This window comes from Heterodontus francisci, chromosome 8 (genome assembly GCF_036365525.1).
Source record: "Heterodontus francisci isolate sHetFra1 chromosome 8, sHetFra1.hap1, whole genome shotgun sequence".
In the NCBI taxonomy this organism is placed as follows: Eukaryota; Metazoa; Chordata; class Chondrichthyes; order Heterodontiformes; family Heterodontidae; genus Heterodontus; species Heterodontus francisci.
Genome location: NC_090378.1, coordinates 19,905,107 through 19,919,843, shown reverse-complemented (window position 1 = coordinate 19,919,843; position 14,737 = coordinate 19,905,107). Strand labels below are relative to the sequence as shown.

At 40.2% G+C, this 14,737-nt stretch overlaps 1 protein-coding gene across 1 annotated transcript in view; it reads right to left on the bottom strand.

Moving 5' to 3' along the window:
* The window catches only part of LOC137372681 (volume-regulated anion channel subunit LRRC8C-like), a 137,830-nt gene that overhangs the window by 17,496 nt on the left and 105,597 nt on the right, over positions 1 to 14,737 (bottom strand). The gene's annotated exons all lie outside the window — the stretch shown is intronic.

The window sequence follows — 14,737 nt, the reverse complement described above, 5'->3', positions numbered from 1 at the left end:
TGTGAAAATTCTACTTTCATGCAAAGTTCTCCTCAGATATTCAGAATATTCCTCTTCAGAAAGTGTGGCAGTACGTTTTTTGAGTTCCTCCTTTGCTGAGTGTCACTTTACATGCTAACCATTAAAGACTGCTTTTTTCTCTGGGAATGTCAATCATGGTTTTCATGTACGATCCCAGTATGAATTTGATGTTTCAAATAGAAAGATGAAAAAAAATTTTTTTTTTTTTACTGAAGATAAAACAATCACAGAATTGTTACAATGCAGAAGGTGGTCATTCGGCCCATCGTGTCCACATCGGCTCTCCAAAAGAGCAATTCACTCCATTCCATTCCCCTGCCTTCTCCCCATAACCGTGCACATTCTTCCTTTTCATCTAACAGTCTTATTCCCTTCTGAATGCTTCAATTGAACCTGCCTCCAACACACTCTCAGCAACGCATTCCAGACCTTAACCACTCTCTGCATGAGGTTTTTCCCTCATGTCACTTTTACTTCTCTTACCAAATAATTTAAATCTGTGCCCTCTCGTTCTTGATCCTTTCACAAGTGGGAACAGTTTCTCTCTATCTACTCTGTCCAGAGCCCTCATGATTTTGAATATCTCTATCAAATCACCTCTCAGCCTTCTCCTCCAAAGAAAACAGTGTTAACTTCTCCACTCTGTCTTCATAATTGAAATTCCTCATCTCTGGAACCATTCTCATGAATCTTTTCTGTACTTTCTCCAATGCCCTCACGTCTTTCCTAAAGTGCGGCGCCCAGAACTGGACGCAATACTCCAGCTGAGGCCAAACTCGTGTCTTATACAAGTTCAACATCACTTCCTTGCTCTTGTACTCTATACCCCTATTAATAAAGTCCAGGGTACTGTATGCTTTATTAACCGCTTTCTCAACCTGTCCTGCCACCTTCAATGATTTATGCACATATACACCCAGCTTTTCACACCCTTTATTCTATATTGTCTCTCCATGTTCTTCCTACCAAAATGAATTACTTCGTATTTCTCTGCATTGAACTTCATCTGCCATCTGTCTGCCCATTCCACCAACCTGTCTATGTCCCCCCGGAGCTCTACACTATACTCACAGTTCACAATGCTTTCAAGTTTCATATCATCTGCAAACTTTGAACTTGTGCCCTGTATACCAAGGTCTAGGTCATTAACATATACAGGAAAAGCAAGGGTCCCAACACTGACCCCTTGGGAACTCCACAACAGATCTTCCTCCAGTCGGAAAAACATCCATTAATCACAACTCTCTGTTTCTTGTCACTCAGCCAATTCCGTATGCATGTTTCTACCGTCCCTTTTATTCCATGAGCTATAAATTTGCTCACAAGTCTGTTGTGTGGCACAGTATCAAACGTCTTTTGAAAGTTCATGTACCACATCAACAGCATTGCCCTCATCAACCCTCTCGGTTACCTCCTCAAAGAAACTCCAGCAAGTTAATTAAACATGATTTTCCCTGAAGAAATCCATGCTGGCTTTCCTTAATTAACCCGCTGGCTTCACTGGCCAGCTTATGTCACAGGGTTAAACTAATTAGAATCTGTACTGTGACTGAATACTGTAGTATTTTTAATCATAGAACATAGAACAGTACAGCACAGTACAGGCCCTTCGGCCCACGATGTTGTGCCGACCCTTTAACCTACTGTAAGATCAAAACCATCCTGAAAGGTTAGAAACAATTGGGGGAGATTTCTTCATAGATGAATTCTTAATGCTGACATTTACAATTTCAATACAAGGCTTGAACAGAGAAAATATTAGGTTTGTTTAGTTTGACTTCTTGTGTTCTGACATTTTAGAGGGGAAGTTTGTTAATTTTTAAGATCAGATTAGGGGGAACCTGCGTTGCTAACCAGTGCTGACCATGAATTTGAACTGTCATAAGATCATAAGAACTAGGAGCAGGAGTAGGCCGTCCGGCCCCTCGAGCCTACTCCGCCATTCAATAAGATCATGGCTGATCTTTTCGTGGACTCAGATCCACTTACCCGCGCTCTCACCGTATCCCTTAATTCCTTTATTGTTCAAAAAGATATCTACCTTAGCTTTAAAAACGTTTACTGAAGAAGCGTCAACTACTTCACTGGGCAAGGAATTCCATAGATTAACAACCCTCTGGGTGAAGAAGTTCCTTCTTAATTCAGTCCTAAATCTGCTCCCTCTAATCTTGAGGCTATGCCCTCTTGTCCTAGCTTCACCTGCCAGTGGAAACATCCTCTCTACTTGTATCTTATCTATTCCCTTCATAATTTTATATGTTTCTATAAGATCCCCCCCTCATTCTTCTGAATTCCAATGAATATAATCCCAATCTACTCAGTCTCTCCTCATAAGCCAACCCCCTCAACTCCGGAATCAACCAAGTGAACCTCCTCTGCACCCTCTCCAGTGCCAGTATATCCTTTCTCAAGTAAGGAGACCAAAACTGCACACAGTACTCCAGGTGCGGCCTCACCAGTACCTTATACAGCTGCAACATAACCTCTCTGCTTTTAAACTCAATCCCTTTAGCAATGAAGGACAAAATTCCATTTGCCTTCCTAATTACTTGCTGTACCTGCAGACCAACCTTCTGCGATTCATGCACAAGGACACCCAGGTCCCTCTGCATAGCAGCATGCTGCAACTTTTTACCATTCAAGTAATAATCCTTTTTACTGTTACTCCTACCGAAATGAATGACTTCACATTTATTAACATTGTATTCCATCTGCCAGACCTTTGCCCACTCACTCAATGTATCTATGTTCCTCTGCAAAGTTTCACAGTCATCTGCACACTTTGCTCTGCCACTCATCTTAGTGTCATCTGCAAACTTTGACAACCTACACGTGGTCCCCAACTCCAAATCATCTATATAAATTGTAAATAATTGCGGTCCCAACACCGATCCCTGAGGCACACCACTAGTGACTGATTGCCAACCAGAATAGCACTCATTTATCCCCACTCTCTGCTTCCTGTTAGTCAACCAATCCTCTATCCATGCTAATACTTTACTCCTAACGCCATACATCCTTATCTTATGCAGCAGCCTCTTGTGCGGCACCTTGTCGAAGGCCTTTTGGAAATCTAGGTACACCACATCCACTGGGTCCCCATTGTCCACCTTGCTCGTAATGTCATCATAGAATTCCAAAAAATTTGTCAAGCATGACCTGCCCTTCATGAACCCATGCTGCGTCTGCCCAATGGGACAATTTCTATCGAGATGCCCTGCTATTTCTTCCTTGATAATAGACTCAAGCATCTTCCCCACTACAGAGGTTAAGCTAACCGGTCTATAATTCCCCATCTTTTGTCTACCTCCCTTTTTAAACAGTGGCGTCACATCTGCTGTTTTCCAATCTGCTGGGACTACCCCAGAGTCCAGTGAATTTTGGAAAATTACCGCCAGTGCACCTGCTATTTCTCCCGCCATCTCTTTTAGTACCCTGGGATGCATTCCATCAGGGCCAGGAGACTTATCAATCCTTAGCTCCATTAGCTTGCCCAACACTACCTCTTCCGTAATAATGATTGTTTCCAGGTCCTCACCTACGTTCGTCTCTTTGTCAATTACTGGCATGTTATTAATGTCCTCCACTGTGAAGACCGATACAAAATACCTGTTCAATGCCTCGGCCATTTCATCATATCCCATAACTAAATTCCCCTTCTCATCCTCTAAAGGACCAACGTTTACTTTAGCTACTCTTTTTCGTTTTATATATTTATAGAAACTTTTGCTATCTGTCTTTATATTCTGTGCTAGTTTTTTCTCATGTTCTATCTTACTTTTCTTTATAGCTCTTTTTGTGGCTTTCTGTTGACCTTTAACGTTTTCCCAATCTTCTAGTTTCATGCTGTTTTTGGCCACTTTGTATGCCTTCTCTTTCAATTTCTTCCTTATTTCCTTAGACACCCATGGCAGATTACCCCTTTTCTTCCAGTCCTTCCTTTTCACTGGAATATACTTTTGCTGAGCACTTTGAAAAATTGCTTTGAAAGTCCTCCACTGCTCGTCAACTGTCCCACCATAAAATCTTTGTTTCCAGTCTACTTTAGCCAAGTCCTCCCTCATTCTATTGTAGTCCCCCTTGTTCAAGCGCAGGACCCTGGTATTGGATTTTATCTTCACACTGTCCCTCTTGGAGCTTGGTGAAAAAGTTGCAAATCTTGGATTTTGAAATAAATTGATTTTAAAGTAAAGTGGGGGATCATTTTAACCTAACGCACCCAGATGGAAAATTGACAGGAGCAGGCATCATTTAACATGCTACCCACTTTTACTTTCTTGTGGCCTGTATTTTGCATTCCTAATAATGGTGAAGCTGTCAGTGTACATCATTATTACAGGGTAAAACTGACAGCAACTTCTGGCATCCGCAAAGGTCCGGAAGTTACTATGAGTGATACCCTACTCCTCCCACAGGCCATGCTGCTGCATTCTTCGACAAAGATCACTATCATGGCAAGACCTTAGGCTATTTACCAACTATTCTTGCTCTAAAATTGCTGAAAAAGTTAGGGCTTGTTCAATCAGGAGTAACTGAGTTCTTAACAGCAGAGTAAGTGATAATTACTGCTGAACAACCTCAAAATTAATTTTATAAGTGTGGATTCTCATTCCCTCAAGAAAATTAACGTTACAGATTTTTTTAAAAATTGTTTTGCTGTTTTATGTCTTTCTCTTAATTACATGTGTATGTCCTAATCTTTATTTTGCTTCCTGTACAATGATTTAAATGTAACTTATATTTCCAATTTTTTAACTGTCAGCTTTGCAGTCTGTGTGTCTCAGTGAGGAGTCATCAATGTGATTGGTTGAAAAACCTCGTTGCTGCTTGACCTGCTGACAGACACCATTGATCTCCTGTGGAGGGTGTCAAATTCAAACAGATGAATACAAGTCTCCGCTGACGAGCCCACTATAAACTGTACACAAGGTGAATGGCAAAAGCTGCAAACAGAAAAATGTGGGTCACTGATTTGAATGGAAAATAAAGTCAGGTGGAGGGTAAAATGGGTGCCCAATCCAATCCTGGAAAGGTTCAGAAAAAATTACCCCCAAAAAGTTTTCAAGAGGAGAAAGGAAAATGTATGTCTCACTTTTGAGGAGGAAACACTAATCAGGTACTGGAGTGATGCCCAGAATGAGGCAACTTCATTGAAAATGGTTGTGGAAGTTGGGAAGATAGATTAGCTAGCTGCCTGATACACTTTTGGAATGATATCCATCCTTCAAATGCCACATGACTATGACCTATCTTGAAGAGTTAACTTGGCTTATTTGGTAGAACTCTTGCCTCTGAATAGAAAATTATGTGTGTTGCAATTTAGACTTTTCTCAATCATTTATTTCTTGGGTTCACAGGGAAAAGACCAAATTTCTAATGATCAATAAACCCGCGCGCTTCTATATGTTGTGTGTGAAACATGTCCAAGATAATAGTTCGCACTAAAGGCCTGCTCAGGAAATAAAAACCCGACCCGAACCCGATAGAACCACATCGGACCCGAGCCCGAGTCCCTCCACTTTTTCCCGCGCCCGACCCGAACCCAATAGAACCACATCGGACCCGAGCCCGAGTCCCTCCACTTTTTCCCGCGCCCGACCCGACTGGGTCCCGTCAGGTTCGGGTTGGGTAGCAGGCCTTTAGTTCACACACCCTACCCCGCCCCCCCCACCCCCCACCCCCCATTACAATGTATAGTTCACCAGAGATCACGTAGAATGCCCACCACTTTCTCCTATCTATATATTAGTGCACACTATAATTTAAAGATTAAATGGCACATAGAAACAGTAAGAATCATAGAATCGTATAAAGTTTAAGGCACAGAAAGAAGCCACTTGGCCCATCGTGTCTGTGCCGGCCGAAAAAGATCCACCTATTCTAATCCCACCTTCCAACATTTGGTCTGCAGCTTATGGCGCTTGAGCTGCATATCCAGACTCCTTTTGAATGAGTTGAGGGTATCCGCCTTTCAGGCAGTGAGTTCCAGACCATCACCACCCTCTGGGTGAAGAAGTTTTTCCTCACCTCCCCTCTAATCTTTCTACCAATCACCTTAAATCTATGCCCCCTCATCACTGACCTCTCTGCTAAGGTGAATAGACCCTTCACCTTCACTCTATCCAGGCCCCTCAAAATTTTGTACATTTCAATCAGATCTCCCTTCAGCCTTCTGTCCAAGGAGAACAACCCCAGCCTATCCAATCTTTCCTCTGCATTTTTCCAGTCCTGGCAACATCCTCTTAAATCTCCTCTGTACCCTCTAGTGCAATTACATCCTTTCTGTAATGTGGTGACCAGAACTGCACACAGTACTCAAGTTATGACCTAACCAATGAGTTATACAATTCCAGCATAACCTCCCTGCTCTTGTATTCTATACCTTGGCTAATAAAGGAAAGGATTCCATATGCCTTCTTAACCACCTTATCGACCTGTCCGGCTACCTTCAGGGATTTGTGGACATTCACTCCAAGGTCCCTTATTCCTCTACACTTCTCAGTATTTTCCCATTAATCGTGTATTCATTTGCCTTATTACATTTATGTCCAAATCATTATTATACACCACAAAAAGCAGGGGACCCAGTACTAAGCCCTGCGGAACGCCACTGGAAACAGCCGTCCAGTCGCTAAAACAGCCGTCAACAATTACCCTTTGTTTCCTGCCACTGAGCCAATTTTGTAACCACCTTGCTGCATTTCCCTGGATCCCTTGGGATTTAATTTTTTTTAACAAGTCTGCCATGTGGGACCTTGTCAAAAGCCTTGCTAAAATCCATGTAGACCACATCAACTGCATTACCCTCATCTTCCTTGTTACTTCTTCAAAAAATTCGATCAAGTTGGTCAAACAAGCAAAGACTTGGCATAATGCTGAAACAAAACACTTTAAAACAATAAAATAGTGATTAGTGCACAGCCTGTTAAAATGATCCTTTAAAGAAATTTTATTTTTGCAGAGTCTGACAGCAGTGTGATGTTTGGATGGCACAATCAGGTTTGTCCCTTGGTAGACCTTCCACTTGGGATTTTCATGGATGTTGTGAATCTCAGTTCAATTGTTAGAATGCAAATGTTCTACTAGTCCAAAGCCTACAGAGAATCCCTCAGTATTTAATCAGTCCAAAAGCCTCAGTTCTGAAACCTGTCAAGTAAAGACACAATGGTTCTAACTATTGCAATAGAATGCTGATGGAAATTTGCTGACAGAAGTTCTGGATGCTGAAGTCCTTTTATGCCTTGATCAAGTAAAATTTAACTAACAGCTAGAATAAAGCCTTCATATCCTAAATTCCAGATCAGACAACCTGACCGGGTCCTATAGACAGTTCAACATAGATTTTCAGATCATTGTTATTTTAATGCTAGCTTTAAAATAATGCTGCTGATGAAATATAGACTTTCAACTCCAGATCCTCATTTTGAAATTGGGTAAGGAAGAATAGGTTCTATTTTAACTCCAGCTATTTTAGAACTGTATGAGATAAAACTGTGAAGTCAGCCTATATTGTCACCTTAGGTTCAAACTCCACTCCGATATTTGTGGCGACATCATCCATACTGACACTCCAGTGCAGTACTGAGGGCATTGTGCATTGTCAGAGGTGCTGTCCTTCAGCTGACAAACTAAGGACCTGCATGCCAGTTCCAGAGGATTAGATCGCATGGCTTTTTTCAAAGAAGTGTTTGTGGTACCCTGGACAACACGCCTCCCTCAATCACCAAAAGCAGATTAATTAGCCATTCATCTTATTGATGTTAGTGGGATTATGATGTACATTAAGTATCTGGCATATTTACTAATATAACACTCGCTGCACTACAAAGTAATTCATTATATGTGAAAGTTGGAATGCTTCTGACAGATGAGGAAAACCACATACTGGACATGCAAATGGTTTTCCATTCGCATGTCATATACAGGGACAGTGCTATTGGTCGTATCATTTTAACCTAAAAGTAATTAATCACCAACGTATTCTCTTCCACCCCACCACACCCACCCCTAAAGAAAAAGCTATACCCCACCAGTGCCTGTAAGGATGGGTGTGAGAGTTAGAAATTGATGTATGGAGGATGTCGATCAGTCAAAAAATGAAAAGACTCCATCAAGTAAATTATCTCCTTCTTCATACACTTCTAAGTTAAGAGACAGTAATAGCATAATCTGCCCTTCATTTATCTATGATTCCGTGCTGACTGGTGACATTAAGCTCCTGACGCTGGTAGTATAAAAACATCCTTGGCATTTTGTAGTGCAGTTTTTCCTGGTACTAGTGTGTGTTGACTCACATCTGACTGGGCATGGCAGGATCTTTCAGAGATGTCCTGTTCCTATTTACCTTGCTCTAGATAATGTAGGTGCATAACAAGGGAAAAGTTGCAGCAAATCTAGCAAGCCATGTTATGCATAGATGACAAGTATTTAGACAACAATCGTGTATATGGATTTTCACAATGTCTTTGATAAGGTGCTGTGCAGGAAACTTCTTAATAATGTTAAGCCATTTAGCATGAAAGGGAGTAAGGTACCATGGATAGGAAGCTGGTTAAAGGACAAAACACAGATGGCAGTTAATGGATGTTTTTCAAAACTGGTCTGTTCTAAATATCAGGGTTGTGACCATTGTGCTTTTCTAAGGGAGTTTGTTGTAGAAACTACTGTATCAACATTTGCAGATGACACAACATATAAAAGGCATAGAGGAGCTGGGAAAATTAGTCATTCATTACAAAAATCTTTAAAAGTAAATGAAACTGTTACAAACATAAGGATTCTTGGTTTTATAAATGCAAGATGCAAAAGCAAAGAGGTGAAGCTGCAGTTAGAAATATTGGGGATGAAATTCATCTTTGACAAGGGTACAGGAGAGATTCACTAATATGATACCAGTAATGAGGGGCTTTAATTGTGAGGAAATAATATTGAAGCTAGGGGACTTTTCATTTGAAAGAGAACATCTGATAGAAATGTTCGATCTTAAGAGGGATTTTGAAAAAGTAAATCTGAAAAAGATACATCTGAGATTCAGGAACTAGAGGGCATAAAACTATCCCAAAAAACAAAGTGGTTAGAACATTTTTTCTTTCGAATAAACAGAATATTGTTAGAACATAGAATGCCCTACCAAAACGTGGTGGAAGCAGCATCATAACTTTTAAGAAACAAGCAGTTAAATGTTTGAAAGTATAAAATGTTATGGGGAAAGGGCAGAGATAGCATTAAGAGATCCAGCACAGGCACCTTTGACAATGTAAAATTCTGTTATTCTTACACTTATACAATAAAGTTTTTGACAGATATTAGTGCAAATATGCTAATTGAACCATGGTAGCAGTTAGCTTGCATTTGATGAGGCCAATATAGTGCACGAGTCAGTGCTAGAGGCATACTACACAACTCTGTGCTGAATGAAAAATTCCCACGGTCGATATAAGCTGTTGTTATTTACATGTGCCTGATTCACCCTTTACAAGGCCATCACTGGAACACAAGCCCAGTTGCTACTGTTACGATCTAAAGGCATATCTCTTATTGCTTATTTGGAAAATGTACAGCTTGCTTAAGTAGTTTCCTGAAGGAATATTGACTGAGACTAACACCGTAGCTTCCTGGGAAGACGAAAAAAAACACGAGGAATTGTTCAAGCCGTCTAGTGGTATGCCTAATCTAATCTATTCTCATAGACTGGAGATAGTGGAGGAGGTAATTTTCACTTTCACTGCTTGGGCAGTAAACTAGCAGAATGGATTGCCTGCTCATTACAGAACCTGCCTACTTTTAATTTCCAAATGAAAATTACGTGGGTTCTACAATGGCGGTGTTCTGCTCTGCCAGTTTACTGCTCAAAGGGTGAAAGTGAAAATTATCATCCCCCTGCCACTGTTCCAAACCTTTGGTGCCAAGAGGATAGAATGTGTGTAGAAGCTTTAGTTGGGGGAAATGAAACAGAGGTCAAGGTAGGTTCTGAGGCTTTGTGTAACTCCAGAGTAAAGCAGTGTAAAGCACGATCTATAACATCATGATGGCATTTTCATGTGCATGCTCAGAAGATGCTTTCTCCAGAATCATTTTAAGCTAATCAAATCGAAGATGGAAGATAAGAAATGACAAGTAATCTGATATAAAAACAAGAAATGCTGGAATCACTCAGCAGGTCTGGCAGCATCTGTGGAAAGAGAAGCAGAGTTAACGTTTTGGGTCAGTGACCCTTCTTTGGAACAGTAATCTGATATGTTGGGATGGTGCAGGGGAAGGGTTGGTTTTGGGAAGATTATTTAAAAAGTAAATAAACAGTCATTTTAGTTATCATCTTTATTTGTGTTTTTATAATTCCATAATACATTTGGTGTCATTATCTTGTTGCTCTTGATTGTTAATTTCCTAAATTTACAATAAAAAACCCTAATCTGCAACATTATATTCTTCTGGTCTTCATGACTTCTTCAGTAGATTGGCTGTTTAAGAGTTGGCACTGTTGAATTAGCTAAATTAAAATTTGCTAGGTTAGAAAATTAAACTGTATTAATAGAATCTACTCAGGTTTACTAGGTGGTTGCAGGCTTGCAGTATCAATTTCAACATAGACTTAATATCTCAGTCTGAGTAGCAAAGAGGAGCTGATTGAATGCACAATTGGCTTTTGTTTACTGTTAGAAAAAGTGTGCAAATTCAAAAGAGGCAGCATTTCACAAAAAGGGTCTCCAAACGTTGGATGTGCTGTTCAGGGTTTCTTAATAAACGTGGTGATATCAGCAAGATTGGAATCAGAGAAGGCAACGTCAAACAAAAAATGGCCGTTTGCAATGCAACCTAACTGCCGCAACCTAATTTCTGCAACAGTTTTTCCAGTCTTTACTGGCACAGTGTAGGTTATATACATCTTCGAAGTTCAGAGTGGAAAAAATGTTAACGCTGTGCCGGGAATAGGCTAGTATTACCAATAAAACTAAAACTATAGGCGCACAATGCAACAAGAACACCTGGTCGTTCAGAGCGAAACTCGACATTTTTCTTCGTCCACCATTTCCAGTTGCCGATGCCAGTGTGCGCAAAGTCAGGACCATTTTCAACCAGCAAAATAATCACTTCTAAAAGCCATCAACATTAGAAACTAGATATAACTTAATATCGTGTCTTACCAAGACCCCATTGGACAGGACAGAGTGTTTGCTTTTCAGTTAATTAAGCAATAGTCCAATATTGGCTGGTCTTCATTGATTCAGTTATGCAAGTGATCAGCAAGCTGCATTTTAATACGTGATACAAATGGTGGACTTTAATCTGCGTAAGAATCTAATCAATTGGGGGAAAAGAAATGTCATCTCAAACGCTTTCCAACTCGTCACATTTCTGGCGTAAGTAGGTATGGACATTGGTTTTGAGCTTTTTGGGCGTCTATGTTCACAAACGCAGCTGGAGATAGGAGCCATGAACCAGACTCCTGGTACAATTCACTGACCACGCCACTGGATTTGCACTAGAGGGCAGTCATGACCTATGTAACAAATGTCCTGGCTGTATTAGCAGGATGCACGAAGTGAATAATTCAAGCACTTATTTTCGGAAAACAACCTAGACTGGTTTGGCTAAGATTCAACATTTCGTTGCCTTTAAGACAGTAACGTTTTGCGTGAAATTTAACCAGACATCTATTCCAAATTACAGCTATTTGAAGAAATATTGGCTTCTGATACTCAAAGCTGGAGCATTAATATACAGGCATGCAAGAACAAGAGCAGCAATTTTCAAGTTTTTTTTTAAAGTTACTGTGGTAAGGCTAATTATAAATTGAGATAGAAATTCATCTCGGAAGGTGACGCAAAACAGGCAGAATCCAATCGGCCGCCCATTCTATGCAACGCCTGATATTTAATCCCATTGACTACAATGGGACGGATTTATCAGGCTCCATGTTTAACTGTCAATCCCATAATGCCGATTTTGTGCCACCGCCGAAGACCAATTTCTACCCAGATATATTTCAAACATCCACAAGAAACTGCAGCAGCAAAAATAACAGAATAAAGTTTACAATAGAATCAAAACAAACAGGTTAAGATTGTGGGTTCACATTCATTTAGGTTATTTCCAAAAAGCTTCAGAAAAATAGAGTGCATTGTAGTTTAGTTTAGTTTAGAGATACAGCACTGAAACAGGCCCTTCGGCCACTGAGTCTGTGCCGACCATCAACCACCCATTTATACTAATCCTACACTACTTCCATATCCCTACCACATCCCCACCTGTCCCTATATTTCCCTACCACCTACCTATACTGGTGGCAATTTATAACGGCCAATTAACCTATCAACCAGCAAGTCTTTGGCATGTGGGAGGAAACCGGAGCACCTGGAGGAAACCCATGCAGACACAGGGAGAACTTGCAAACTCCACACAGGCAGTACCCAGAATTGAACCCGGGTCGCTGGAGCTGTGAGGCTGCAGTGCTAGCCACTGTGCCGCCCTGTAATTGGACTGCAATAAATGTTCTATACATAAAAATGTCTTTTGCCCATAGTGCCCAATTATATTCTACTTTTTAAAGAGACCATTGCCCAATTTAAACAGGGTTATAACTGTAAAATTCTATACCTGAATTTGGGTCATTTGTGTGCTTTTCTGTCCTTGGAACATTGCCAAGGACCACGGTTTTAAAAATAAATATGTTCTTGCACTCAGTTGTCACGGCTTTGCGTCCATATATTAAACACACAAATAAAAATCTGCTGGCACACAAAGTGGCACTTTACCCAGAATTCTTTCAGGCCGTTTCCTCTTCAAATTTGGGCATTAAAATGCCTCGGCACCTGTACTAGCTGAGGGGAATATTTTTTCAAAGTGTGCACAAAGCAAATTTTGTACTCAACCAAACAGGGTGTTGGTGTCCAAATGGAGCGTGGAGAACTGGCCCTGAAGTTGACGAATATTGATCTCTGCACCATAGGAAGCTTGTTTAGTAGGAAAACTCATAGCGTTCGGTCAGCATCAGAACTCAGCACACTAGGTGGATTCCTTATTTGCTTACATAGTGTTATATGGAATTTACAGCACAGAAACAGGCTAGTTGACCTAACTTGTCTATTCCGGTGTTTATGCTCCACACGAGCCTCTTCCCACCATAATTTGCTCTAACCCTATCAGCATATCCTTCTATTCCTTTCTCCCTCATATGCTTATCTAGCTTCTCCTTAAATGCATCCCCCATGCATGGTGGTTACATTAGAAGGATCACAAATAAACCATGTCCTGTCCTATCACCAAGTATTTTTTGATAGCACTTGTGTTTATATAAATTGTGCTGATTTTACCAAGTAGCATGAATTCAGGCACAGAATGTCAACTAAAAGAAAGTCCCAATTAATTTACAGTTGATGCATAGGATATTTCTCCAATATAGATTTCCTAGCACAAATTTTTGACTTGATTTCATCATTTTCAAAATGCAAGTCCTCTTAATTGCAGATTATTTGCAGACTTTTATCGCCTGGTCTTGAGGTTGTAAGGACCTAAATCTAGGTCCTATGTATTAATATTGATGATAACAAAGGACAAATAATAAACATGTTTGTATGACATTCCTCAGTTCACTGTTTTAATAGAGGCGTTATCACCAGATGATTAGGCAATAGTATTTGAGATTATTTACTGGTATCACCAGGGTAACGTGTAGGTTCAGATATTTTGGCTAGAGAGCAAATACTGGAAATACACATCAGGTCTGTGAACGTCTCTAAGGAAAATAAGATATGTTGGGTGTAGACACTTGATCAGAACTACTCAGTTCTGACAGGTCTGCCCCGAAACATTAAGCTTTTATCTTTCCAGAGGCTGATGGACTGGCTGTGCATTTGTTTTTATTTTAGACTTGCAGTTTTTCCTTTTAATATCATGGATATAATCTGTTTAAAAATTGGATTATGCTCATTGTTTCATCTAAAATGAAGATTAAGGGATAGTGCTGTGCCTAAATACCTATAGTTTGCAAATATCTACAATGCAAATAATGATTCATTGTCTGTGAAGCACTTAGGGACATCTTGAAGCCATAAAAGGCACTATATAAATATAATCTCTTTCCAAGATGTGGTTTTGAATAGTTGGAAGCACCAACCTACATTGTTGACCTATCATGGGAGAGAATAATGGTCTTTTTTCAAACTTAATTACCCCCCTGCAATCCTAATTCTCCCATCTCCTCCATGTATTGGCATACCTTGCCCATAGGGAAATTCATCATGAGTGACCCTAAGTTTTGAGTGCTATTGATGATTCAACTGCAAGGAGTGGGAACACGGGAACACTGCCAGCTTTAAGCAATTCCACACACAGACTTCCAGCTGGGGTCTGGTGGCAGATTTAGGAAATGTTCTTGTTCCTAAGGCACGGTTACAGAAATCAATTTGGAGGAGTTCTACTGTGGTTTTTGCTGAGATCAGCTAGCCAGGATCTGGGATTTGCCTTCATCCATACAGTCCTGCAGTTGCTGTTAATCAGCTGAGCCACAGAGCTATTAATCTGTAATTTTTTTTTTTTAAGTACAGAAAACTCAATTTATCATATTTCTGGATTTTTATGACCTTCAGCCAGCTTAATAAAACATTATGATGCAATAAAAACAAACGGGATCTCTCAACACTTGGAAAGCAAAAGAAAAGACAAGAGAATTTGTTTCTCATATGTATTGAAAATATGATAATATCTTATTGCTGCT